Source organism: Vanacampus margaritifer, chromosome 8 (assembly GCF_051991255.1).
Source record: "Vanacampus margaritifer isolate UIUO_Vmar chromosome 8, RoL_Vmar_1.0, whole genome shotgun sequence".
Taxonomy (NCBI): Eukaryota; Metazoa; Chordata; class Actinopteri; order Syngnathiformes; family Syngnathidae; genus Vanacampus; species Vanacampus margaritifer.
In genome coordinates this window covers 3529991-3557902 of record NC_135439.1, presented here as the reverse complement: position 1 = coordinate 3557902, position 27912 = coordinate 3529991, and the positions used below count along the sequence as shown (strand labels likewise).

Sequence of the window (27912 nt, the reverse complement as noted above, 5' to 3'; positions counted from 1 at the left end):
TTTCTGTGGACCTTGAAAGATCAGTCAAAATGCTTAAATCAGCTGGCACCCACAGCATCCCTTTTCTGAAAACGGTTGGCAGTCAAAGAGTTAAAAATGACAGACTAAGCACTGATGGAAATGGGTTTTGTTGCCTGTTTTGTTGATAATTGACAAAAGATGGACTGTAATGACGTAATGGCCGCTTGGTCTGAAAATAGTGGTAACGGAGTGATGATGGAAGCATGGGTAAAATGAAATGACCGATTGACGATTATAGTTTGGTTTGGCGTTAAAAATAAAATAAAATAAAATGACAGACCGATGAACAAAATTTTGTAAAATATCCCAAATTTTTACATTTTCTTGTATTATATTTTTTATACAATACAGTGCCTATTTTTGTGTGTGTGTGGGGGGGGGGGAGTCTTGCCATTTGAGTTTGAGTTGAGTTTGACTTTATTTGAACATGGAAAAAAAGAAAGAAAAAAAGTAACAATAATAAAAATACATGAACAACAGCAAAAATCGACAAATCGCACCAGCATCAGTTTTCCATGCTCAAAAGGGAGTGGGAAGAAGACACAAAACTTATTAAATCTCACCCATTTTCAATTCATTTCAATCGGGAAAACTGATTGAAGTCAAGGTAGCACTGCCATTTGTTTTGATATGTTTTTTTTTTTTTTTGCCAGAACAAGTGAAGGAAAACAACGACAAGCCCTTTAACTCACACGTTTCATTTCAAGGTTGGCCGGCCGGGATGATCGCATTATCGCACTTCCAGGAAAGAGACGTGACCGTCCACGGAAAGGAAACGTTAGATTTGTAAGCAACGTCTGTTTCCCCCACAAGAGACGGCATATCGAAGCAACCGCCGAGAAAGAAATGGATAAAATTAAATCAAGGCCTCCATTTGCTCATTATTACCTCACTAATGACTCATTTTACCAACATAACCCCGTTTCAATCACATCAACTGAAATCAAATATAAGCAGTGGCCCGGGAGGGGGGAAAAGAAACACCTCAAATGGATCCTATCGAAGATTGAGTCACATGCAGCTCTGGTGATATGAAAAGGAAACCCGAGATCCATCTGCATTGATCCCTGCCTCCATTAGCGCGACAGAGGATTACTTTCAGAAACATGATGGTGCCATGAGATTAAACTTTACATGCTTCTCTCATCTTCGTGATAGAAACTCATGAAAAAAAAAGCACTTCATCCCAAGTTGATCCATTCTTGTCAACCTAATCGGCGAATAAGGGTGAGAAAGCGGCAGTTTGGGTCACTGTGGGTTTAGATGAGGCTTTGAAGAAAATAAACTTGATAAAACTGCAAATAAAAAGAGATTTAGCCTGAACCTGACTTCCATATGCTCAAATATACTTTAACATGAATCTTCATCTTACTAGAGCCCAGGCTTTATCACAACCCTTAACTCAAACGGCAAACTTTAGCCTTGCTTGTCAATCAAGTTAAAACGGCATTTTCACTACGTGCACAATTGTCTGGAAGCCGAGGACAATTTTTTTGTTTTACACCACACTGGGTTAAAACGAAAGCACTTCTTTTTGTTGAAACTTTTAGTGAAGAAAATACTTGAACTAGGCTCTAAAGTATATTATATATAAATAAAAAAAATATACAAAGTAGGAGACTGCTGTTTGTGAAACCAATAATCGCAATTACTTTATATAGATATATATTTTTTTTAAGTTTTTTTTTTTTTTACTAATACAATTATGTTCCCTGGTAATGAATTACATTTATGAATAAGTCATTCTGTTAATTTAATTAGTTTTTGGAAAGTATTTAGTTACTTATGACAAACTGTTTTTTTTTGTAGTCATTTACCCGGAATTCTTCCCCTTAATCTTAACCTTAGTCTTCAATCTAATTTTATTCTAATCCCTAAATACTGTTTTTTAATTTGATACCTAATCCTAACCTCCTAAACTTAGTTCTTACTTATCTCACTTTTTTCTTAAACCTTAACCCTAACCCCACCCTAAATCCATACACCTAAACCTTAACCCAACTGTAACCCTGAACCCAAACTGTAATCCCTAAAACCACATCCTTACTCGTACATAGGCTAGACATGAACCCTACCGCTAATCTTTAACTGTAACCCAAACCAAAAACCTCACACTAACCCTTATCCAATCAAATGCAGAGTACTTTAACTTTAACGTCATCCCTCCCTTTTGATATCATGGTCACACGGCATGCATATTTATTTCCACTAGGAGGCAGCAGTAACACATTTAATCATCTAGAATCCTTCAAGGGACAAAATCAGACATGACAAAGCGTCCTATAAGCCTCATGTGGAAAAAAATGCAAGGGATGTTACACATTGGTTTAGTTGTGTATTTAGACCGATGACGTGATGTTTAAGTGGTTGAGGGTTTTGACCCAGGAATAGGTCGCATGCGGTATATTCTCTTTGCAGACATTTTAATCTTATTTTTTGTGCCCTTTCTAAAACGCCCTGAGGTGCCACAGGAGACTGTCGAAGCCCTGTTTAATATAGGAAAGTAGTAAATTACTGTCAAGTGATACATTCCAACTGAGTGACAAGCAAGTTTAACCTGGGATGTTAGTGGAAGATGGAGAGTCGTCGCTGCATGGGCACTCGTTGCTCACGACGTCTTCTGCAAATACATTTTGCTAATGGAAGCGCTTTCTCATCCTGTTTTTTTGTTGTTTTATAATTTGAGGTGTCAAACCAGCAAAAAAATATATATATATCAAAGCTACTGCATGGATTTTTCTTTTTCAAAAAAGATAATTATGTAAATTTTTTTGGTGAAACCAAACCTATGTTCTACTGCTGATTACTGAAGAACAGAAAAAGCTAGAAAATAATGAATGAATTAATAAAAATTTCTTGAATTTTTCGTTTTTTAAGCAAATTAAATCTTCGTTGGGTTTGACATAAAATCATGATAAAATTTTTTTTTTTTTTTTTTTTGCATTTGATTGAAATCAAACTATTCTTGTTTTGGGTATACATTTTCAGGTCAAAAGATGGCAGTGTTGCGATTTAAGTGCAGGCCGCTGTCACAAGCCGCCCATCAGAACCCCCAGTGACCTCCCCCCCCCCCGACCGACCCCGGGCTGGGATTTCAACATGGCCGCGCAATTGGCCACGGTCAGACACAGAGGAGCGCAGGGCCAGATGAGCGCGTAGACCTTCAACACTTCCCTTTCAAGTCCTTTTTGCTTACAGCCAGGATCAACCTGCCGTTGCCATGGTTACAATCCGGCCTGTCAGCGAGAGAGAGAGAGAGAGAGAGAGACTACTGTGCATGGGAGTCACACGCACACGCGCACGCACAGCAGCTCCAGAGGAGGGATAATAAAGATCGTCAAACAGCGCTTAGACGCGACTGCGATATTGCGATATTGCTTGCTCCCAGGCAATCGATAGCCTGGCATTCACGCTCCGAGATTATTAGAGGTTGGGCACTGCATGAATATGACAGGAGTAAACAAACATGAAGATGCTGTGGAAGAAGGCAAAAAATAAAACAACAACTAATATTCAACCCTCGCCTCACTGGGGCGAAAAACAACAACAATAAGTACAGAAATGACTTATCTGTGTAAGCCATTGTGGCCTAAAGCCCAATTCTCATTTAAAACAGTACAGAGGTGGCAGTCCAAAGCTTCGAGATAAGGCCGATTGCAGGGGGGGAGCACGTCACAGGCAGAAAAGCAAGAATTGGCTCCCCATCTGGCAGGCCGGAGGAGAGCACGCCACTTCAACTCCTTCGGGATCAGGAGAGCAAACACTTGAGAAAAAGACGCTGGCCAGAGTCATTTTACAGGAGCCGGACAGTGAAAATGCTCCACCAAAACATCAAACGGGGTGAAGCTGATGAATCAAAACCGTTGCTTCCGTCGAAAAAAAAGGCAACATTTCGCTCCAAAAGTCAAAATACAACATTTTCAATCATCTTAGCTGAGTCCAGAAATTCTCAGCCACACTGCAGCAAGGAAGTTATCCAATGTCACTAAATTAAGTAATCTGAAAATTATTGACTTTGGACAAATTCCCAAGTAGGACTTCATCAGCATGGAATTTTAACACTCCAAAGTATTATATTACGTGTAATGAAAAGCTGTTAAATAAAATTAAACGATTCAACCTACAGCTGCGAGCAGCTAAAAAGGGCCCTCACAACACTGGTGGCCATGTTGGGGTATTTGCACCTTGGGGTCCTGTCACATACCATAAGATTTTTGGCAAGCCTGACTTTTGTGCAAAGTTCTATGATTATTCATCCAGGTTCAACCGTCAAAAACAGCGTTTTTTTAATATTAAAGTCTAGCACTCCCCAAAAAAAATTCTGAACAAATATGTTCTATGCAGCCCCACTCGTCTAAATACAGTTTTTTTTGGTTAATATTGCATTCCAAATCCAGCCGTTTTTATCCATATCAGAAGGCGGCCATTTTGCCACTTGCTGTCGACTGAAGATGACATCACAGTTGCTCCGGTCTCATGAAACGACCAATCACAGCTCAGCTTCAGAAAACAGGCGAGCTGTGATTGGTCGTTGCCTTGAGCCCCGCGCAACTGTGATGTCATCTTCAGTCGACCGCAAGTGACAAAATGGCCGCCCCTGGAATGGATAAAAGCGGCTGGATTTTGCTGCATAACTCATATTCTACAAATGTCATATTGGTGAGGTCACATATTACATAAAAGTTGAAGGTTGACTTTTCCTTTAAACCTCTTTAGATGTTTTTTAAATTTAGAGTGTTGACGGAATTCAGGAGACAAAGCAGTTTCTTCCTCTGTTTCTTAATCCCCACATTCATCTGATGAACATATTTAGTTACCCTGAAGCCAAAAATTAATAAGATCCGACGTCCGCAGTTATTAGAACTCAAATTCCAATCCCAGCTTGTTGTTTTCTTGTTTTTTTGTTTTTTATACAACACAATCAAAATCCTTCCCACACTAGGAACAAACTTGTAACACAAATGTCAGTACGTGACAGATATGTGCCTAAACTCACTCTTTCATTGTCAAATTGTTAAATAGCTAACAAGGCAAAGTGAGGCTGGCATTCCCGCGGCTGCAAACACTTCTCACTATCAACGCATCTCGTGAGCGCGTAGAGATTTAATTATCATTTAATCTGGTGTAGGAATAAAGTGAGTGTCGAGGAGACATCTTAAGTAACTGTGCCTTGTCATCTTGTCACCACTTTGCTAAACAACAAGTTCATCAGTGCTGGGGGCTCCAGTTCATTAACTCTTTCACGGATAGTTGTTACTACAGTCGACAGCTATTAAAATGTTGTTTTCACTTATATAAATTAATCTTTTTGCCACGGTTGCCCATTAGCCACTCCAGTGGACACTAGTGTAGTCTTACACTACCATCCAGTGGTCAATGTTTATAAGTGCAAAAAACAACAACAACAACAACAACAAGATGGCCGACAGAAGTCAGATATGACGTGCAAGGAAGGAATAAGTGTCTATTCCTCCAGAAAAAAGAAAATTACTATCTGTGCTTCATAAAAAGCTCATTTTTCTTTGGGTAGATGTTTTTACAATACGTGTAGTCGGTTTTGATGTTAAAAATCAATTTCTATAATGTTTACATTATTGTTTTTTTTGTTATTTATGCACATTGTCCACCCTAGTGGACATGTCACCAACTCCTTGAAAAATACATGTTTAAAAAAAATGTAGATGATTATTTTTTTCATGCTGAAAGTGTAATAAAAACAGTTGAGAAAAAAATATCTTGATCATAATTTGTGCATGAATGAAAAATCACAAATACATTTCCTAATACAATTGCAATTGATATTTATTAATTTTTTTAGTATATAATGCCGGAACAGCATTCAGGTTTTTGTCATTGGTTTGGATAGATGGATTGTCCCGGTGCAACCAAAAGATGTGGTCTGCCTGTGAGTGTCCAAAACAGGCAAGTACAAGTTTTTAAAGACTGTGTGGTGCATCTTGAGCGGCGTTTGCCAATTCCTGACAGGATCATAAACCGTCCTGATGCTTATCTGCTGATGATGCGCAGCTGGCGGCGGCGGCGGCGCTTTCACTTCCAACAAGATCGTTGACGGAGACAATAAAGAGAGCGCGGCGGCGTGAACGTTGCTGGAAATGAACGGCAGATGGGATTTCACAAGCGTAGCGCTTCTGGAATAAAACCAGTGACGAGACGTTGTCACTCGGCTCTAATGTGAGCGGAACCCGGGTCGCGGCTCACTGGCGGACGTTCCGTCTCTCAATGTGATTATCGCTGGGGCCGATCTATTACAGCCTGGTCGTCTTTTTTCTTTGCTCTTGACCTTTTTCAAATGAGCCTTTTCAATTTGTGTTTGAGTGGCTTAATTTCTTTACTTTTCGTGAAAGCTAGAAAGCAACTTAACTCATTCACTGCCATTGACGGCTAAAGACGTCAAAAATCCATTTGAACTATTTCTATTAGTTTCACATTTTTTTCCACTTTTGTTAACAAGAGTATGAAAACCTAGAATTTTTTTTTATTGTAGATATAGAACAGATATAAAAATTGTGATTCATCTTGAGTTTAATTAATTAAGTAATCAAACAAAAAATAAAATATTATTAAAAAATTAGGGGCGTCAGACGATTCAATTTTTAAATTGTAATTAATCGCATGACTTCAATATTAACTCACGATTAATCACAAATTTTATATCTGTTCTAAACGTACAATACATTTTTTTCTAGGTTTTCATACTCTTGTTAACAAAAGTGGAAAAAATGTGAAACTAATAAAAATAGTTCAAAGAAATTTTTGACGTCTATAGCCGTCAATGGCAGTGAATGAGTTAAAAAAGAAACAGAGTTACACAAAACTATTTTATACAAATACAGATTTAGGTATCTGTCTGTCTTTAGTTTTGTCAAGCCAGGACAAACTGATGTGGCATAAATTCGAGTTTGACCAAAGTTTTCAGGAAAAAAATACACCAGCAAACAAACTAAGTGAACATCTGAAGGATTATTAAAATTACAAGTGTGATGATACAAAAACGGAAATGGACGTTATTGCCACATAGCATTTGGGTAGGGATCAACAAATGATGCCCATCTGTGCACTATAGCGCCTTGACATACTGCAGTTTCATTGTCAGACATAACCTAGCAAGACTTTATAGTCTAGTCAAGTCATCTTTATTTTTATGGCGCTTAGCCGCAGATGTCACAAATCTAAATACGCTTTGATGTTTGAAGCGGTTATAATATTGTACAATCAAATCATGGATGGATGGATATTGTTACAAGATAAACTGCAGTAATGTTTTTTTTTGCAGAGGATAAAGAATATATGCCTTGAGTCTGTCTGTGTGTGTTCAAATATCCGTTGCCTAGAGGGTTAACAGTTAACACGGACTCTATGAATGCTATTCGTTAGCCCATTTATTGCGTTTTTGCTTTGTGCTAGCATTAAGAAATCAGATTTTAAATCAACAGCTTGGAATATCTTTTTTTTTTTTAAGAACTGTTCCCTATCGGCCAAAATGATCCTGGTTGTGAACTTAGGTTCACTGCCACCAGTGTTCAGCTTTAAATTTGTGCTTGTAAGTCAGTGCGAGAAAAAAATAAACAACAACAAAAAAACTGCCTATTTATTGCTCATATCTCGAAACACCAATTTAATTAAAAATTTGTTTTTATATGGTCGGGGAACAGCTAATATTAGCGTGAGTTGCTAAAATAATTTTTTAAATTATATTACAGTTCTTTAGGATGATACTTTTGGCTACCCCTGTTTTAGGGTGTGTGTCTAATTAGTAGTGATGGCAAAATGAAGCTTCATGAAGCATTTGCGATACTTTTTGACTCCTCTAGATGGAGCTCTTGGTTCAAAGATGAAGGCAAGTGCAATAAAAATTTATTTCATTTGCATTGAATCTTTGAATCATGAGTGCCATCTTGAGGAGTCAAAAAGTATCGCAAGGGCTTCATGAAGCTTCATTTTCCCATCACTACTAATTAGTCACTTTTTTTTTTTTTTTTTTGCAGCAGGGCTTGATCCGACTGTGTTTGCAGTCGGTCATTTTGTACACACGATTCTGTTCTGACTGCTCAGTTAAACATGGCTACTTTGACTAAAAGTGAGCCGCTATATAAAATGCTATCAATTCTATGTGAAAAATATACATTATCACTTTGTAATGCATATTAAAAAAAAATGCAATAACTGAAATATTGTGGCGTCGAAGCACAAACTGCACAAGCTCAAAACAAGGAAGACCAAATTATGCTGCTTTTTTCTTTTTTTTTTACATCGCAAACAACAGAGCAGGCCAATGACGTGACATCTTTATTTTCTCCAGCCGCACTCGCCATATTTCATTTTTTTTCCCACAGTGATGTTATGAATTCTGCTACAAACTCCTGGCTGTGGGTGAATCATTTTTTATGATGGGTCTAAGTCATTAATTTTTCACCGCTCTAAAATAAGACCCGGGCATGCGGAATTGAGACAACTTTTCTCTTGTCGTCACCAAAGCACGAGCGCTTTTGTTGTCGATTTCAAGGCAGTCGTGCGGCCGCAGCGAGTCGTTGCGTGGCAAGTTTATGGCGTGCAGTCCAGAAATTTGACGTCACACCGATTTCATGACTTTATCGTGGGAATGCTGAAGCATTCCAACATATGTGATTGTGATTTTTTTTTCTCCTCACTTTTTTTTCCACCGTGAAACAACTCTCACATATTTCCAATTTACACCATTCGGATTTCAACTTGCTTCAAAATTTCACGCCTCCTCTGGGAATAAATTGCCTGATTCCACATTACTTACAATTTAAGGTTAAATGTAATTAATAATTAATTAATTAATTAATAATTATAATTAATAATAATTAATTCCCCATTCTTTTTTAATGGGACTGACAATGAACTTTTTCTAACTTCCTCATCATTAGCACGCGTCTCATACTGCTCGGTGGCGCTGTTGGTAAAGTGCCAGTAACCAGGGGGTTGCAGGTTCGAATCACACCTCTCACAGCACATTGCAAATACATCCGCGGCCTTTAAACTAAGTTGTCATTTCACTTCAATGAATGTTAGCTCTCAGCATCAGATGGCACTTTTCAAAAATAAATACGCCATCATTTCAAACAAGTCAAGTTAGCTCAGTTGTTAGCGCAATTGGCTGCCACCACGGAGAACCCGGGTTCAAACCCCACTTTGACCACATTTAGTGGTTCGATACCAACTGACTATCATATCAGGAAATGGATTATATTTTCTCTGAAATGACTAAATCTCAACCTTTAACAGATTGCAGTTTTATTCATTTATCATTTAACTACTACTAAAAATGTGTAATTTTCACCTCATTTATGTTTCAATTGACTTCATAAGCAAATGCATTCAGCTAATAGCATTCAGCTTTTCAGCATTCCCACGCAATTTCTGCAGAAATCGCACTTTGTCTTGTTTGACATGCCATTCTTTTTCGTCCTTTCTCTCCACCGATAACACATGATGTGGTATGCTTTGGATCGTGGGCGGTTCTTCTCACTCGCAACTTCGTTCGTTGCAGTTTGGGGAGGTCAAAAATGTAAGAATAGCACAAAAACAGACAGCTGGACGAGCTCCAATGAATTTATCATATCAGACAATGCGACGAGCTCTCAAGGGAGAGCTGATAACTCGATTGTTGGCAGCACCTCCATTTATTTTGCGAGAAGAGCCAACGCACGCAAAAGATGCCTTGCTCATCGCTTTTGAAACGCAATTTAGATCATTTATTACTAACTGGATTACAAAGAGTAAAGCCAATTACATAATTGAATGCTTTTGCTGCTTAGTATGAGCTCCTGCGAAGAGCTCGATTCGGTGAAAAGGACAATTTCCATTTTGGTTTTGTTCACCAGCAAAGCACGTCTTGAATTTGAAAGAAAAACAAAACCTTCCTTTCCTCTTTTCTTTGGTCTCTTGAGGTCTCCCTAACTTGTTGGAATTTAGATGTTTCTGGGGTCAGTGAAAGATTCTGGTTGGCAACCCGGTGGGTAGCAGGTGATGTCTGGTCGGTGCTAGATTTCAATTTCCTTTCTTTGATCCTTCCTCGGGTCTCCTGACAACCTCACCACTCTAGCTGGATTCTGAAGTATTCGGTTTAGGTGAACGGTATGGGATTTTTAATAGGTTTTAGGTGAATTAATTAATTAATTAATTAATAATAAAAAAAAGAAAGAAAAACAAAACACATTTTATTTTTCAAGGAAAAAGGTGAATGTGCATCGGAAACTAGTGAGGTTCAGTAGCTACCTCCAACAAGGTTAAAAAAAAACTGTATTTGGGAATTGGGCCAAATAACCCCAAATCGGAAGACAGATGGACAACGCTAAATTCTGAATCACATTTTTGGCAGCATATGGTGTCAAAGATTGACCATCATTTTGAAGATGCAGCATGAAAAGCGGGCCCAGTGGCGCCCCTCAAAAGTTTGAAAACATTTTTTAGAAGTCAGCTTTGGGATGAATTCCAAACCTCGTCGTTTGATGAACTCCGATTAGGGAATTCAGCGACTGTATTTATTCACGGGTACGATGGTCCGTTGGCAGCTTCGCTTGTTTTATTCAACGCTTTTAGCTTCTCTTTACACCTCATATCATTTCAAGTGCTAAAATGCTATCTCAAACGTCATCTCTACTTTACTGCCATTGACGACTATAGACGTCAAATTTTTTTTTTACTCTTTCTATTAGTTAAAAAAAAATCCACTTTTGCTAACAAGAGTATGAAAACTTAGAAAAAAAATATTGTAAATTTAGAACAGATATAAAATTTGTGATTATTCGTTAGTTAACTAGTGAAGTCATGCGATTAATTACTTAATTAATTAATTAATTAAAAAATGTAATCATCTGACACCCCTAATTTTTAAATAATATTTTCTTTTTTGTTTGATTACTTAATTAATTAAACTCAAGATTAATCACAAATTGTTCTATAAGCACAATATTTTTTTCCCTAGGTTTTCATACTCTTGTTAACAAAAGTGGAAAAAAAATGTGAATCTAATAGAAATAGTTCAAATGAATTTTTGACGTCAATGGCAGTGAAAGAGTTAAGTTGCTTTCTAGCTTTCACTAAAAGTAAAGAAATGACGGCTATAGACGTCAAAAATTTATTTTAACTATTTCTATTAGTTTAAAAAAAATCCACTTTTGCTAACAAGAGTATGAAAACCTAGAAATAAATTATTGTCAATTTAGAACAGATATAAAATTTGTGATTAATTGTTAGTTAACTAGTTAAGTCATGTGATTAATTACAATTTAAAAAAATTAATCGCCTGACGGGCCTAATTTAAATAAAATAAAAAAATAAATAAGGGCCGCTTAATCGTAATTAATCGCATGATAATTTGATATTTGTTATTAATGTACAATAAAAAAAGATTTTCATAAAAAAATGAAATGAAATGAAAAAACTGTTCAACTAATAGAAATAGTTCACATGAATTTTTGACGTCTATAGTCGTCAATGGCAGTGAATGAGTTAATGGGAAATGTGTTTTGCTAGAAAAAAAAAGAAGACGACAATTTACAAGTGTCTTTTCCGCCGCTTTGTCACACCCAATTCGAGAGACAACTTTTCCCATCACGCTTACATGGACGAGTCTTTAACGAGCTGCGGAGGAGTTCACAGATTGCAGACGAGCCATCGACTTGTGAAGATTACAGCGCCGACAGGTCCTGACAAGCACTCGCTACACCAGATTTACGGTCCGCTCGTCCCGAAACCAGGACCTGGCTGCTGATGAAACGGGGCCAAATCGATAAAGCCTTGCTTGCCGGTTCCCATGCTTGCTTCAGCGGAAAAAAAAAAAAAAAAAAGAGCGGTGGGTGATTTAGGGCACGTCTCTCTGGGGGAAATGAATAAACATGAGGAGGCGTGAGGGACGTGACGTGTGGCGTGCACGGCGAAGAAGACGGCCAAAGTTAATTCCGCCTGATAGGACGGCTCAAACCGAGAGAGGGAAGGTCACCTCTCATCATTCCCGACATCATTCTGCCTTTCTTCCCTTTTGCTGCACCGAACCCAGGGGAGTGGAGGGAAAAAATCTCAACCAAACGGATTTTCTGATTTAGCCTGGATTTACAAGACATGGGTCAAGTGACACAATTCTCAGTTTGTTTGTTTTTTCAATCATCACCAGATTTAGATATCTACTTAGGGACAGTATGATTACTTTTGCCACCTCTGAGATGGCAAAATTAATCGACAAGTAATCGATTCTCAAATTAATTGACAAATATTTTAATAATCGCTTAATCATTAAGAGCATTTTTTTTATTTTTTAAAAGGGTCCAAATGTTCACTGATTTCTGTTGTCCTTTATAAAAGAAGACATTTGCAAATATCTGTTTTAACTTTGGAAAACAATGACCAAACCGATAACATAGCACAACATCAATCATCCCCTTTTTTTTTTTTAAATTCACTATATGAATATGAAATAAACACCAATCACCGATTAATAACAGGAATACATCGATAATCTGCACCGATATTGATTAAATTGACGGCCGATTAAAGGTAAATCTAAATCTCAGGGAATTATTTATTTAAAATTTGAAAATTTGACTTTATAAGATGTGTTAGTGACCCTGGGAAACTTCTGAAACTTTTGTTTTTGTTTGGCAATAATAATTAAAAAAAAGAAATGTGAAAGTAAGATTTCAGGTATTTTTTAAATTGTGTGTGTGTGTGTGTGGGGGGGGGGGGGGGGTATGGTATTTACTTGTTTAAATTTCCATGTAACTTTTTAAGACGCACTGATAACCTTGATAGCTCGCTGAACATTTTTAAATACATTTAAAATGAAGTCTAATGTCTAAGATTGAAAACAAAACAAAAAATTGTTCAATAAACATGCTTTATGATATTACAACAAAGTAAAGATTGGCATTTAAAAAAGAATTATGCTAATAGCACCCCCCCACCTTTTTTTTTTTTTTACTGAAAATTAATTTGGGTTTAAAATATCGGTTAACGCCCTCCTTGACTACAAATAATCGGCATATCTATCGGCACTGACAAAACCATATCGGCCTATCTCTAGTTAATAAACAGTAAACAGAGGGAAAAAATGCTTCAATGCCAAATAAATTTTTTTTCGATTAATCGATTCACTAGATTAATCGATTCTAAAAGTATTCGATAGTGACAACACTAATGGAAATACAGTCAAACGCAATCAAATATAGAAATGAAGTCAGAATTTGGGCACTTGAACCTGCAGCGTCCACCCGCGTCCTCACATCTTCTCCAGACACATACCGGGACTTAAAAAGGATACGTTGGGATTTACAGGCGCGGGGCTGCAGTTTGTGTATTCGGAAGAGCAAAGCCACACAGCGTCTACATCAACAAGAGGCAGTCATTAAACCGTGGCCCGAGGATGCGGGCGGTGACATCTTTAAGTGGTTGGGTGCGTGAATGCGTGCCCAATTTACACGCCGGATGATATTTGCATCATAGAGATTCCTCAGTGAGAACACAGCTTATGGAAGCGCAGCATCTTCTCTTATCTGACTGATAACACAAGACGCTCCCCTTCTACCAGCATCTTTTTTTTTTCCCGCCCTGCTACTTTTTTTTTTTTTTACACTCTGCCTCCAGAATAAGCTCCTTATTTTTCAAACCGCAATGAATAATGGATCTGACAGCCTAAATTTGGTTATACGCCTGCATTTTATTACATGAATATCACTGACAGAGGGGCTTACTGAGCTTGGTATTAACACCCGCGAGGTTTGCATCGAATGCCCTGCGGTGGCTTGTGTCAACTTTTCATAGGACACCAGTTGACTTGCACTGGAACGTTACATGCACGCCGCTCTGGACAACATTGTGGCTTTTTAACAAATTTTTTTTTAATAAACTAGAGGTGTCAAAATGTACCGAAGCGTACTGCATTCACTAGAAAAAAAACAACTCCTGTTTGTCTGACTAATTTTTTTAGGGAGCTTTTTTAAAAAAAATTTTAAGTATTTTATTTAAATTTTCTGTTTTTCTGAATATTCTTCAAAAAAATATTCAGAAAAACAGGCTGAAAAAAAATATTCAAAAAAACTGAAGAAAAAAAATATTCAAAAAAACTGAAGAAAAAAAATATTCCAAAAAACAGAAAAAAAAATATTACGAAAAACAGGCTGACATTTTTTTCTCCAAAAAACAGGCTGAAAAAATATATTAAAAAAAAACAGACCGAATTTTTTTTTTTTTTAAACAGAAAAAAAAAAATCCGAAAAACAGGCTGAAATAAATTATAAAAAAAAACTGAAAAAAAAAAAATTCCGAAAAACACAGCTGCTGTTCTGTTTTTCGGAGTCATTTTATTTTATTTTTTTACCTCTGAACTCCAAGTGACTTGTTGCAGATTCGCTAATAGCGGAAACGGACACCTTCCCGCATACCTCCATATGCAATAAGATGGTCATGTTTACTTACTGGCTCTCAATAAAGGAATGAATGTGTATACTGTATTGTGGTTTATTCTCTAATCTCTGAGGGAAAACCCCTTTAAAAAAAATACTCAGAAAAACAGAAAAAAAATATTCAGAAAAACAGAGGAAAATATATATATTTTTTCAAACAGAAAAAAAATTACAAAAAAATAAATCCAAAAAATATTCAATAAAACAGAAAAAAATACTCAAAAAAAAACAAAGCTACCCCAAAAAATTGTGTGTTAATTTTGAGTTAATTTAAAGTTCATTTAAATTTTGAGTTAATTTAAAGTTCATTTAACGCCACAAATTTTTGTGTGATTAATGACCGCATGATATAAAAAAGAAAGAAAGAAAATAACCTTCCTTCTTATGCACTTTTCTATTCTTCACTGAACTTCTGTCCACTGCGTATCCGTCTTCTTTGATACTGCCTGGCTGGATATTTTATATTCGGGGGCAATCTTTCACAGAGGTTCATTAAAACTGTGTAGATATAGACAGAGAGAGACGAGAGCTGGAGCAGTGAAGAAATATGAAAAATTCTCTCCATGAAAAAGTGAGCCACAAAAGTCAATGACTCCTCATCTCCTGCAGCCAGGATACGATTGGGGACTTTGCCTTATGCTGAGTTCACACCAATCGTTAAATCCGCACACTCTCATGTTCGCCAAAGTTGAAAAATGTGATCTCTTTATGTTGACATGCTAAAGTGCTCTACAGTTGTTGTTCACCGAGGGTCACGCCTCCTCCCCTCCTGTGTGCGCGGATGCATGATTGAGCAAGGATCGTTTCAAAAAACTCTACGCTAGCGAAGGAAGCGTTCCAGATCGCCGTTTTCGGTTTTGGTATGAATGTAGCATTTACATTTTACAATTGAATGGATACGTTATTCATGCACTCACACATTCACATTGTGGTGGTGGTAAGCTACTTAAGTAGCCACACTGGAGGCAATGTGTAGGGCTGGGAATCTTTGAATGTCTCACGATTCGATTGGATTCCGATTTTTGGGTCTGCGATTCGATTCAGAATCGATTTCCGATTAAGAACCATTTTTGATTCAAAATGATTTGATTGACAATGATTTTTGCTTCAATCTATAGATGTGCAAGGAATTGTAATGATCTACTCCAGTCTGACTCGCTAATGCTAATTAGCGCGCTACTTGCGGCACTTTTATCACTCAAAAGAATTTTATTGGAATAACTTGATTGTGACTTTTTCCTTCTACTCTTTAATGTGGCTACAACTTAACAGTGTATTAGATCGCATGGAACCACACTGCCCCTCAGTGGCCAAACCGGGTACAACATGAACAGCACTCCAGATAAAGGCACACACAGACGAAGGCAAGACAGTATAAAATAATTTAAATAAAATCGATTTTAAGACTTTAATCGATTCTGAATCGTACTATGAGAATCTATTTTTTGGGCACACCCTTAGCAATGTGTGTGAAGTGCCTTGCCCAAGGGCACAACGACACATGACTTGGGGAGAGCGGAGATCAAACAGTCGACCTTCTGGTTACTGAACGACCGTCTCTACATCCTGAGCCACGGCCGCCACAAAATCAACATTTTTGTCAGCGGGTGAGAAAAAAAGGGAGCTTTACCTGACGACCGAGCTAAAAATCCAAAACATTTGGCCTGTGAAATGTCAGCAAAAAGTCATCCAAGACTTGAATGCTGAATAAAACATGCGTGAATATCTGATTGGGTCTGCGCTCTATCACAGCCCCGCAGATGCCAGCGCAGATTAGCATCCAATGTTGGATTTCCTATCAGCGCTAACATTATAGCATGCTACGTGCCAGCTTGGCATTGACTGAGCTTTTGACTAATTAAGCTTCAGGGAGGCTGATAGGCGAGAATGTAAAAGAAACGGGTTGATTTTCAACAGAGATCTTTCCAGGAAATAAACACTACTTTGTCACACAATCTTAATGCAGGTGTGTCCAAAGTTGGCTAAGCTAACTCTGTTGTGTGGTGAAATCTTGCAAGGTCAAAGTTTGCTGTTCTATTGACAGGTTTAAATGCCGTCTCTCATCATGTTGCAGTTGATTTTTAGGATCTTTATTTTTTCTTTATACTGCGGGATTGTGCGGTGATCCTTTTTCCACATGAACCGCGACAGACTCACGTTGCATTGAGTGAGTGTGAGCCAAGGATGAAAATGTCAAAAAGGTCGAAAATGGCCAAAATTTAGGATCATTTCACACCAATTTAAAAAAAAAAAAAAACAGAACATTGAAGTACAGTTTGGCTACTCTAAAGCAGAACTGGCTTAAGTTACACAACTGCACGTCTACGGTATATCAGCTAATATAATATAGCCTAGCTTGGCTTTGAAGGAATTGTAATACTGTAGCTGGTCAAGGATCGAGACGTTTGCCAGTGCACTTTAAATCACTTCATTGAATTGGTAAGAAAACGCGTACATTCATTCACAGGCTGCCAATTAAGGTTCATGCCGAGTAACTCAACACGTAGACTGGCTAACGGTTAGCCACTTAACAACAGAGCTAGCGCAACATTCTCATTCGCTGACTTCAACTTTTCAATTTTTATATTATTATTTTTTACTTCTTTCTACTCTCTTTTGAACATGCGATTTTTGCTTTATGATAACATTTATATTCTTCTTCTCTTCTTTTAAATCTTTTTGTTATACTTTCTATTAAAATATGTCCTGTTACTTATATGATGAACGAACGGCATTCAACAGGACAGGGCCCGCCTTTTAAAGCCACACACACTCAAAGTCAGACTGTATAATGTGAGGATAGTGACTACAAATAAACATTTTACCTTCACATGCATATTTTGTATTGCCATTGTGTAACACACTTTGAAATATATATAAATAATAATAAACGGTTTATTCTATTATTCAACATAGTTGTGGGACTACTGAGTATTCCTCATTTTGTTTCCCCACCCCCCCCCCTTTTTTTTTTTGCATTATATGTGCAGAATCTTGAAATGGCCACGTGCCAGCTGAACGCCTTCACTTCAACTGTTATGTTCTTAATGAATGTTGATAAAGATTTAGCCCTAAAAGCAAAAATGTAAAAGTGGCTCCGTGCGAGGATGCCAACAACCCCGATTAAACACCGAACACCAGAATTGACATTCCACACATGAAGCTGAGGCTCTGTGGAAAGACAGACAAAGGCGGGGAAAGGGGATGAGGGTGAGGGGTGGGGGCCGGGGGGGTGGGGGGGGGGGGGACATAGACCCCGCGAAAGAGGCAAACAAGGAAAATGTATCGGTCAACGTCAGCAATGAGCATAAACATATAAATCACGACAGGAAGCGTGGCTGCTCGGGAGAAAATGAAGTGGGCGGAGCTCCGGATGGGCGAGCGTGAGGGATGAAGTGAGGGAATGAAAGCAAGCACTGCAGGGTGCCTCCTGGTCTCATATCAGCACAAACTGACGAGCGCGGGGGGCTTTGATGATCAATGGTTTAACGGCGCGCTTTAATTCTTGGATTGTCGTTGTCAATAACCTGACGCGGAACTTGAGGACGGGATAACCGCTCAAAATCAATTAACCCAGGATTAACGTGACTATTTAACTTGACACATATCGTGATAACTCCAACGGAATGATCCCAAACCTTTTGTTGATTGGATGGTCAATGTCGGAGGTGATTAGCAAATTTACTCTATTACATTTACTTAACTCATTCACTACATTTACATTGATCAACTGGAATGCTATCGTTTATTGCCACCGATGTATATTGGTCAAGTACGTATTTCCTAACAGGTCTAGCTCAGGGGGGCTCAATGTAAAAGGTACTTGTGGATGGATTTGTAATTATTGTGGTTAAAAAAAAAATGTTCCCATTTACTTGAATGGGATGCTCGCGCCGCAGTTAAATAAATGAGGCTGACTCGTGAAGTCCAGTCTGACTCGCTAATGCTAATTAGCGTGCTACTCGCGGCACTTTGACCACTCAAAAGAACGGCTAGTCATACAAAACTGTTCAGGAATGTAGACAGTGAAGCATGTTACTCACCGCCATATGTTCTTCCTACGCTGCAAAAAAACAAAACAACTTTTATTGGCATAACTTGATCGTGACTTTTTCCTTCGACTCTCTAAGGTGGCTACAACTTAACTGTGTATTAGGATGCGCCGAACCGCACTGCCCCCAAGTGGCCAAATCGTGTACAACATGAACAGTGTTGCCAAGACAGCATAAAATAATTTTAAAAAATTGATTTTGGGACAGTTTAAAGCGATTCTGAATTGTACAAAATGAGAATCGCGATTCAAATGAGAATCGATTTTTTGGCACACCGCTATTGATTATGAAAGCCAGAAATGGAAACAGTAATTATCAATGACCCGATACATAATGTGATAACATAATAGTCGTTACCAATAACTTCACAAACAACTTAATGATACAATGCTTGTTCTAAATAATCTAAGACTCTAACTCATCTCATGGACAACTTGTTGATTCCATCAGCAACCCGAGGTACTTCTTTTCAAAGTAATCGAGATGATCAATAACCATGTACAACATGACAATGTGATTCAATTCAAATACGCACAATATGATTTATGAATATCCTTATACCCAATGTGACTTTGAGTGATGTACGCACTACGCAATGATCCCATTGGTCGATATTGCGCAATCAACTGGCCGGACGGTTGACCAATCACGTACGACCAATGAGCCAATCAGCCAAACCCAAACAGTAAATCAATCATGATTACTTTGGTTCAACAAAGATCAATGAGGGTCAATGGCCGTGGCGACTTTGTCCTGATCAACACATGAAACAGTTTACTTTTGTTGGCCTGGAGGGAGTCGAGTGAAGCAACTTAAATCCAAAAGCCATTTTGCGGAAGGTGACAAATCGAACCAGCAACTTTGTTCTTATTTTGTCTCCATCTCCATTTCTTCTGGTCTCCACTGACAATCCCATTTCCAGCCACACCTGGGGGGGATGTAGCCGCCCAACGACGTCTTTCTTCATCTGAGCGCTTTGACTCGCTCGGGCCTTGATGGTCCGCCCGTCTCTCACAGTTGCTGTTGTTGTATTTAATAGCAAGACCCCCCCCCCCCCCAAGCTACGTTTCCTCATTAAGGATCGAGTGGACTATGGCGGCAGTGCTACACCTGCGCCAATACGTCTCCATTTGCTCCTCCGCCTGCGAGGCTTTCTGCTAGCCCGCCTCTCTTATTTTCTTAGCTCTGCCCGACTCGATTTGGTGCACAAACACAAAAGCCCGACAAATAGACGGGAGCTCTACGGCTACATTTGCGATGTTGGCATTTCCAGCGTGCGGCATTTCCAATAAGGACAGCCAAACCAATCCGGACATCAGTGACGGCATGGCTCCGAGAGTGTGACGCGGGCGGGATGGCGATCATGGGACTTTGCACACAACTCTCCTGACAACGAGACAGTCCGCGTACACTCGGCAAATTCGGAACTGTCAAAAAAGTGCCGCGTGCAAACGACGTGCCAACCCAAATTCAGCTGATCTAAGACAAACTGAACAAAACACAGCGCTAATAAAAGTTGACTTGAGTTCATGCATAAAACATGTTCCGTTTTGGGTTAAAGAAAGAAAAGAACTGCCAGCTTGAGCTTAAAATACTCAAAATCATCAGTGTTGTTGCAAAGGGGATATTGATTACAATTTTGAACTTATAATTGTTCAGTGGTAACCTGTGAGTAACCTTGAGACCATCGTTGACGTCCTACAGTTCAGGTTGCCTGGCAGCTAATTATGTATTCATTCATTTTCAACTGATTAACTCATTCACTCCCAGCCAGTTCCACTGAAGCAACCCCCTTTGCTCCCGGCTGTTTTACTGTATTTTGGCTGATTTTGCAAGGCCCACACAATATTGTGTTCTCGTGCTATAAAAACATACAAACTACCAAAAGAAAGATTGGAGATGGAAGTAAATCTGTTTCCGTTTTGCAGCAATTAGCATTAGAATATAGCTAACTTTCGTCATTCTTCACATTCGTGGTGAAACCAATTTCATTGCAACATGGCCCTGGTTGATCTCTTATACTCTGCTGCCACCAGCTGGCCGTTTTTTTGTAATAGCTACCATTGCTTTACGAGACCTGGTAAGGTCAGAGGTTGCATCCAAACCTTCTGTATGCTCAAGCATAAAAATAAATTAACATTAAAAAAACGTATAAATGCGTTTTTTGGGACCAAGGCAATAATTAAAATATGTTTTTATACGGTTTTTGGGAGCAAATGAGTTAAAATTGAAGAAATCATACCGATTATCACAGTTGAGAATTAGCCATATTAATGAAGGTATCACGCATTGAATAATATGTTAATCTTTTTTTTTTTTTATCAACAAGGTGATGAGAGAAGAAGATTACAAAATATGTCCAGAATGGCGATATTGATAAAGGTTACAATATTGTAAAAAAAAGAAAAAAAAAAGAACTCATACTAAAATAACACACAATATTTTGCCTTTGTACATAACAGCAATGCTCATAAACAAAATAGAATCTCTAATAACACTTAATATTGAGGGTCTTACTTGCTAATGCAAGCACACATTGAGTTCCTCCACATATTGACTCGGTCCACAAGCATATTACGTTCCCCTTCATTTGATCATTAGCGTGGATTTGAAACACAGAAGGGTCAAAACATCCATTAAGAAAATTAAACGGCACTAAAAAAAACTAACCACCAGAGGGTGCTAGAACTGCACAAATGGAAATCAACTTGACATTTTTAACAGAACGTGCTGTTTTTAATAACGTGACGCGACGGCGACGATTGTGGCACTTTTAATATCGCAATATCACGATATTGCCGTTACACAAAATGGTCTTGTTTTGAAATGTGACACATTTTTCAGTGTTCAAAACTCAAACCAAGAACTTCATGCAACAGCTTTATTTTTCTTGCCCTATTAGAAATTATTTAATTTTCTGGCATGCTGATAGCTGGCACCGATGTTATGACGGCTGCCTCTAGGGATCGATCCGCCAGATTGCTTTATGGCGTTATGCAAATGAGCCTCTGTGCTACTTCCCCGCGCCGTGATTGAAGCGTTATATCACACACAGGTCTGCGTGCGCCTTATTATTACAGTTGCCACACAGGACAGAAGGAGGCTGCAGCTGCTGGCGCTCTCTCTCTCTCAAATCTTTTGGGTTGCTGAGCAAAGCGGAACGCACCTAATGAACATTATGCATTTAAGGTTTCTTTGATACGCTCCCTGAGGAGGCGAGCCTTGTTAGCACAATTCATCATGCGTGCACTGGAGCTGGATGTCCTGCGGGCAGCACAACTCACCTTTTCAACGGGAATATTAGGGCTGTTTGAGAGTGCACGAAAAACTAATTAACCTGAACTACTCTCCTTTAAGCAGAGTACATTTGAAGCCGCACACCACGCAGGGCTAATGGCTCGTTTTTCCAGCAGAATCACACGAATCGCCAGACACCGACAGACCTCATTAAAAAAAAAAAAGTCATTGAAAAGGAAAGACAGAGGGCCAATTAAGCACTCAAACATGTTGTTCAGCTAAATGTCACAACTGTCGCCGACTGTGGCATAACTCTTGCGCGCTTTACGTTCATTAAAGTTACATTTGACACCGTTCTGACATGGCGCACTACACACACAAAATCTCCGCCGCCAAATTGCGAGTCTTTTCCAGCACGCAAACCTCATTGCTGATCCCCGAGACCTGTCAGAGGTCACGACGGTTTTCTGAGCAGATTCTGTAGGAAGAATCACACAACTGTTTTACAGCATCCTGTCAACTACACAGCAATAAATACACTCTCCGTTTGTGTTTTAAAAAATAATGTTTTTTTAAATGTGTCAAAATTACTGCGTTCATTTTTAGTTAATTTAAAGTTCCTTTAACGACACAACATTTTTTAATGGGTGACTAATGAGTCGCAACGCAGAAGACACATCCCGTAAAAATTTAGCAGTAATAAATTTCATAATAATGCATATAATTGTGGAGACTGGGGTCAAGTTGTATTTTACAATTTAAAAAATGTGCAGAATTTCACAAGTTACTTCATGTTAAAGATTAGATAGCTCTTAATTTGAAAAGAAAAATGCACTGAGCTGTCACCAATGTCTTACAAATGCAATGATGCCATCTAGAGGCAGAAAAATGACCTCACTACAAATCAATATCACACTCATTTTTTACAGTACAGTACATGTTTTTAATTCTAACTCAATTTTATGAAGTATGAAATTACTGTATCAATGACTAAAAGAATGCAGCCATATTTCTATTAGCTTAACATCCCCCCCCCCATTTTAATGTAACAAGAGTATGAAAACTTCGAAAAAAATATTGTATATTATTATATTGTATTTTATTGACATGTTTTTTTAGCTTGTACATCGCATCTGCTAAATCTTCGCCTTAGCAGTAATACATTTCATAATAATGCATATAATTGTGGATACTGGGGTCAAGTTGTATTTTACAATTTAAAAAATGTGCAGAATTTCACAAGTTACTTCATGTTAAAGATTAGATAGCTCTTAATTTGAAAAGAAAAATGCACTGAGCTGTCACCAATGTCTTACAAACGCAATGATGCCATCTAGAGGCAGAAAAATGACCTCACTACAAATCAATATCACACTCATTTTTTACAGTACAGTACATGTTTTTAATTCTAACTCAGTTTTATGAAGTATGAAATTACTGTATCAATGACTAAAATAATGCAGCCATATTTCTATTAGCTTAACATCCCCCCCCACTTTAATGTAACAAGAGTATGAAAACTTAGAAAAAAATATTGTATATTTTATTGTACATTTAGAACAGATCTAAAATTACGATAACATTTTTTACTTGCCTGACACCCCTAGTTGTTTTTTTTAGCTTGTACATCGTATATGCTAAATCTTCGCCTTGTAATTCTTATTGTAGTGAAGGACTTCTGAAACATACTGTAATTGCACGACATCGCCGAAAACTTACTCGGCAGCTGTGATTGAAGGTCACCATTCTCATCAATGCCCACTGCAGTGATGGATTTGCATCCAATGATCAAATGTCCTCCTTTTAGGCCCAGATGGTCCATTTGCCAAAAATGCTACCTGAGGTGTTTGGACGCCTTTGACTTGTTGGCTAATTTCATCCAAGCAAGAGAAACAACGGCACATCATACGAAAGAAAAAAGGACTAAGTATCGCCTGCCAGTTAATAACTCCAGCAGGAAAGTGAACAGTCAAGCTTGAAGAAAAGAAAAGAGGCTTTATAGGAAGAGGGAATGTGGGGCGGTGAGCGCCGGGCGAAAGGAAATGCCAACAGGTCGGGGATGGAAAGCCTCGGGCCGAGCGCCACAGACGCCGAGCTCATTAAAAAGCGTCTTCTCGGAACGGCAGGACAGTATGAGCGAGCGCAGCCCGTTGGCGACCGGTCGCTTCTGTGAGGAAGAATGATCGCCGGGGCCGAGGCGAGAAACAACAACAACAAAAGGGGAAGACAAATTGAGGCGGGACGGAGGACGTGATGGAGGACGTGATGGAGGACGGGAAAGCCTTGGAAGGAGAAATGCTTCATGGCGTTCAAAGTTATGAATTAGTGTGACTTCAATTCCTTACAATCTCCAATTTGTCTGGATACAATAAAAATAAAATAAAAATAAAAATAAAAATAAAAATAAAAATAAAAATAAAAATAAAAATAAAAATAAAAATAGTTTTGAAGCAGAAAGATTTTCAAGTTTTCAAAAAGTGAGTTTCACGTCTCCAGAGTTCCAAAAAGTTTAAAGACCGCAAGTACTGTACAACATTTGTGTTTGTATTAGGGGTGTTCCTTTAACGCCACTATTTTTTTTTTTTTAACGTGTGATTAATGACCGCCCTCTTACTTGGAAAGCCTGTACTGGGAGAATTTTAGTCGCAACGCAGCAGACACGTCCACGTCAAAATTTTGCAGTAATAAATTTCATAATAATGCATATATTTGTGAAGTCTGGGGTCAAGTTGTATTTTACAATTTTAAAAATGTGCACAATTTCACAAGTTACTCCATGTTAAAGATTAGATAGCTCTTAATATGAAAAGAAAAATGCACTGCGCTGTCACCAATGTCTTACAAATGCAATGTTGCCATCTAGTGGCAGAAAAATGACTTCAACACAATTCAATCAGACGTGTTTTGCAGTACAGTACATCTTTTCAATTTGAACTCAATTTTATGATGACATTTTATGAAATTACTGTATCAAGGACTAAAAGATACAGCCATATTTATATTTATTAGTTTAACATTTTCCCACCACTTTTATGTTAATAAGAGTATGAAAATTTACTGCACATTTTATTGTAGATTTAGAACAGATATAAAATTAGCGATTAATAGTGAGTTAACTATTTAACTATATAACAACTAAGTCATTTTAATCGCCTGACACCCCTAGTTTGTAGTAAAGTCCTTAAAGGGGATGTCCATCCATCCATTTTCTTAACTGCTTGTCCTCACAATCAAATGTTTATCCATCTCAGGGGGCGACCATTTTGCTCCTTGCTGTCAACTGACGATAACATCAATGTTGCTCAGGTAACAGCCAATCACAGTACAGCTTCAGAAAACAGGAGACCTCTAATTGGTTGTTGCCTGACTCCTGAATAACTGTCAACAGCAAGTGGCAAAATGGCCGCCCCCCTGAGATGGATAAAAACAACTGGATTTTGCTTCATAAATCAGATTCCCAAAATGTCATATTAATCAGAATGTCACGTCTAGACGAGCGAGGTCACATATAACGTATTTTATTGTCAAGAAATGTTTACGGCCGACTTCCACTTTAAGCTCCTTTACGCTTTTACATCATAGTCGATCAAGTCATTGATTTTCCAGTTGACAAGGACCCCTTTTTCACAGCAGAGACACGCCTCCAAACAAAATGGAGTCAACGTGCTTCCAAGCATGCAGGTGAGCCTGTCAGGCCCGCGGAAAGCACTGAAGGTTAAGACGGTAATTAGAGCGGGATGATGACGTCTTGCCCTTTTGCTCCGCTGCCTGCCGATCGATCGCGGCGCCCTTGCAGCTACTTCAATGAGGCGCCACAGTTTACACGTGCGCGATCGCACCTTTTTTTGTTTCACTCGTTGAGTAGCAAACAACCGGCCGTGGCCCATCATTTTTCCCGTCTGTCACTGCCGCTGGCGTGCTGACAATCGGGACAAATATTGCCTTTATCTCACAGCAGGCGGTGGGAAATTTCTCAACGCAGACATTTCCTGAGATAATGAGCAGAGGATTGTGACATAATTACAGTCCTAGCGCTTTGATATTTGAAAGTGAGTAAAGAAACTGGTAGGAGGAAAAAAAACAAACAAACAGCGGAACAGCAGCGTCGCACGAATTGCAAAGATTAGCTGAACATCTTTCACAGAAGTTTACACAAATCGTGGCATGTCAGTGATGCGTGAACACAATGCAAGCATCCATTTGTCCTTTTTGGTACTTTTCTTCTTCACTGTACACACGCACACCCATTTTAGGGAGCCCACAGAAGAATGGGCAAGTGTTATTATACTCATAGGCTGTGTTCGGTCTGCTCCAGATGAGCAGCACAACACAACACACACTTTTTGAGTCTAGAGTTCGAAAAGTGAAAATACTAAGAAATAAAAGACGCCATGCATATTTGGTACATAGGTAGTGGTTGTACTTAAAGAGTTCAAAACGCAAAATCAAGATCTCCATTTTTTGTTACAATTTTTAAAAATGTTGGTTTTCAGGATAAAGCTAGTCATTTTTATTCAGGATATTCTAAATTAAGCAATTCAGAGTAGGAATAGACCAACTAGGAAATTTTGAATGGGACTGCTGACTCTTGTAAATGAGCTGAACAGTTTAAAATTTAAACCACTGGAATCGCTCAAGAAATGTGGAAGTTAACCATAATCAACATCAATTAAAAGTATCTCACTGTCCCTGAAAATGTATTTAAATAAATGTAAATGAGCTGAACAGTTTAAAATTTAAATGGCTGGAATCGGTCAAGAAATGTGGAAGTTAACCATAATCTAAAAATATCTCACTGTCCCTTTAAGAGCGCACACCCATTTTTGATTTGGAGCCGTCACGACGCACCCCTTGAACAAAAGCCTCTCACGACTTAACGGTTCAAGATACAGATTCAAGAAATAGCTCGTTAGAACGGCAAGGGTTTGGGGAACACGAGCATGTTCTCATTTTTTTAATCGGATGAAAAATGACCAAATGAGAGCAGGTTGAAAACTTATGATTTATCAGAAATGAAGAGCGAAAGGCGCCTGAATTTAACATGGAAGAGATAGGCGAGTTGGTAAAAATGTTGGTTTTCAGGATAAAGCTAGTCATTTTTATTCAGGATATTCTAAATTAAGCAATTCAGAGTAGGAATAGACCAATTATCGGCCGGGCCGATTATCTGAAGGCCAATAAAGCTGGCATCTCACTGAGCGGTGAATGCTTGCGAACGTAGCAAATTTAAGGTTTTTATCAGGATTTTGTGAGATGTTCACAGACAGTTTTTACAAAGACATTTCAAACATATTCAGACAATCTTTCACTGTCTGCAAAGATCTTTTGAAACCTAAAATTAGCCACATTCGCATTTTGCATGCATTTGTCACTCAGTGAAATAAATGGAACTTAATTTTTGATTTATTGAAATTTCCACTATATAAAAAATTACGCTGACACTGGGAACTCCCTACACTTTGTGTTTAAAAAAAAAATGAAATAAAAAAAATAAGTCAAGAAATTGTGTTGAATTTTTCTTAGTTTTTAATTTAACTTAACACATGCTGGAAGCTTCCTGCATTTTTTTTGTTAGAATTTTTTAACAAAGCTGTCAACTCTATTTGTTTAATATCAAAAGGAAAAGTTTTTTTTTGTTTTTTTTATTCTGACGCTAATATTTTCTCTTTTACTGCAAATGAATATTGGCTTGAAATATCGGTTATCGTTCTCCTTGACTACTACTAATCGGTATCTGCATCGGCCTTGAAAAAAAACCCAATTCGGTCTATCACTAATTCAGACTATTCAGAGGCTATTAAAATAATAATAATAATAAAACTCAGTGTCTTTGATAATTGTCTTAGCGCCAAAGAAGACGCCCCAAATATATATGATCTGTTTTTCTTTCTCCGAATTGGCTTACTGTAGCAGGTTATTTGCCACACCCCCTCACCAGACCATCAACCGAGCCGATAATCTCGCCTTTGCTGACTTTAACCAGAAGGGGTCAATGCGGCTCGAAATTGGCCCACCGAGTCCACCTCAACTGTCCTGTCAGCAGCAGCAGCAGCACAAAATTGTCATCTAGACATAATCAACTGCCCCCCACCCCAGTCCCCCTTTTTTAGATTTTTATTTGAACTAAGAATGAAAAAAAAGAGAAACATTTCCACACT

At 38.3% G+C, this 27912-nt stretch overlaps 1 protein-coding gene across 2 annotated transcripts in view; it reads right to left on the bottom strand.

The window, feature by feature from the left end:
- asic1b (acid-sensing (proton-gated) ion channel 1b) overlaps positions 1–27912 on the bottom strand; it is a 163684-nt gene that overhangs the window by 60888 nt on the left and 74884 nt on the right. The window lies entirely within an intron of this gene.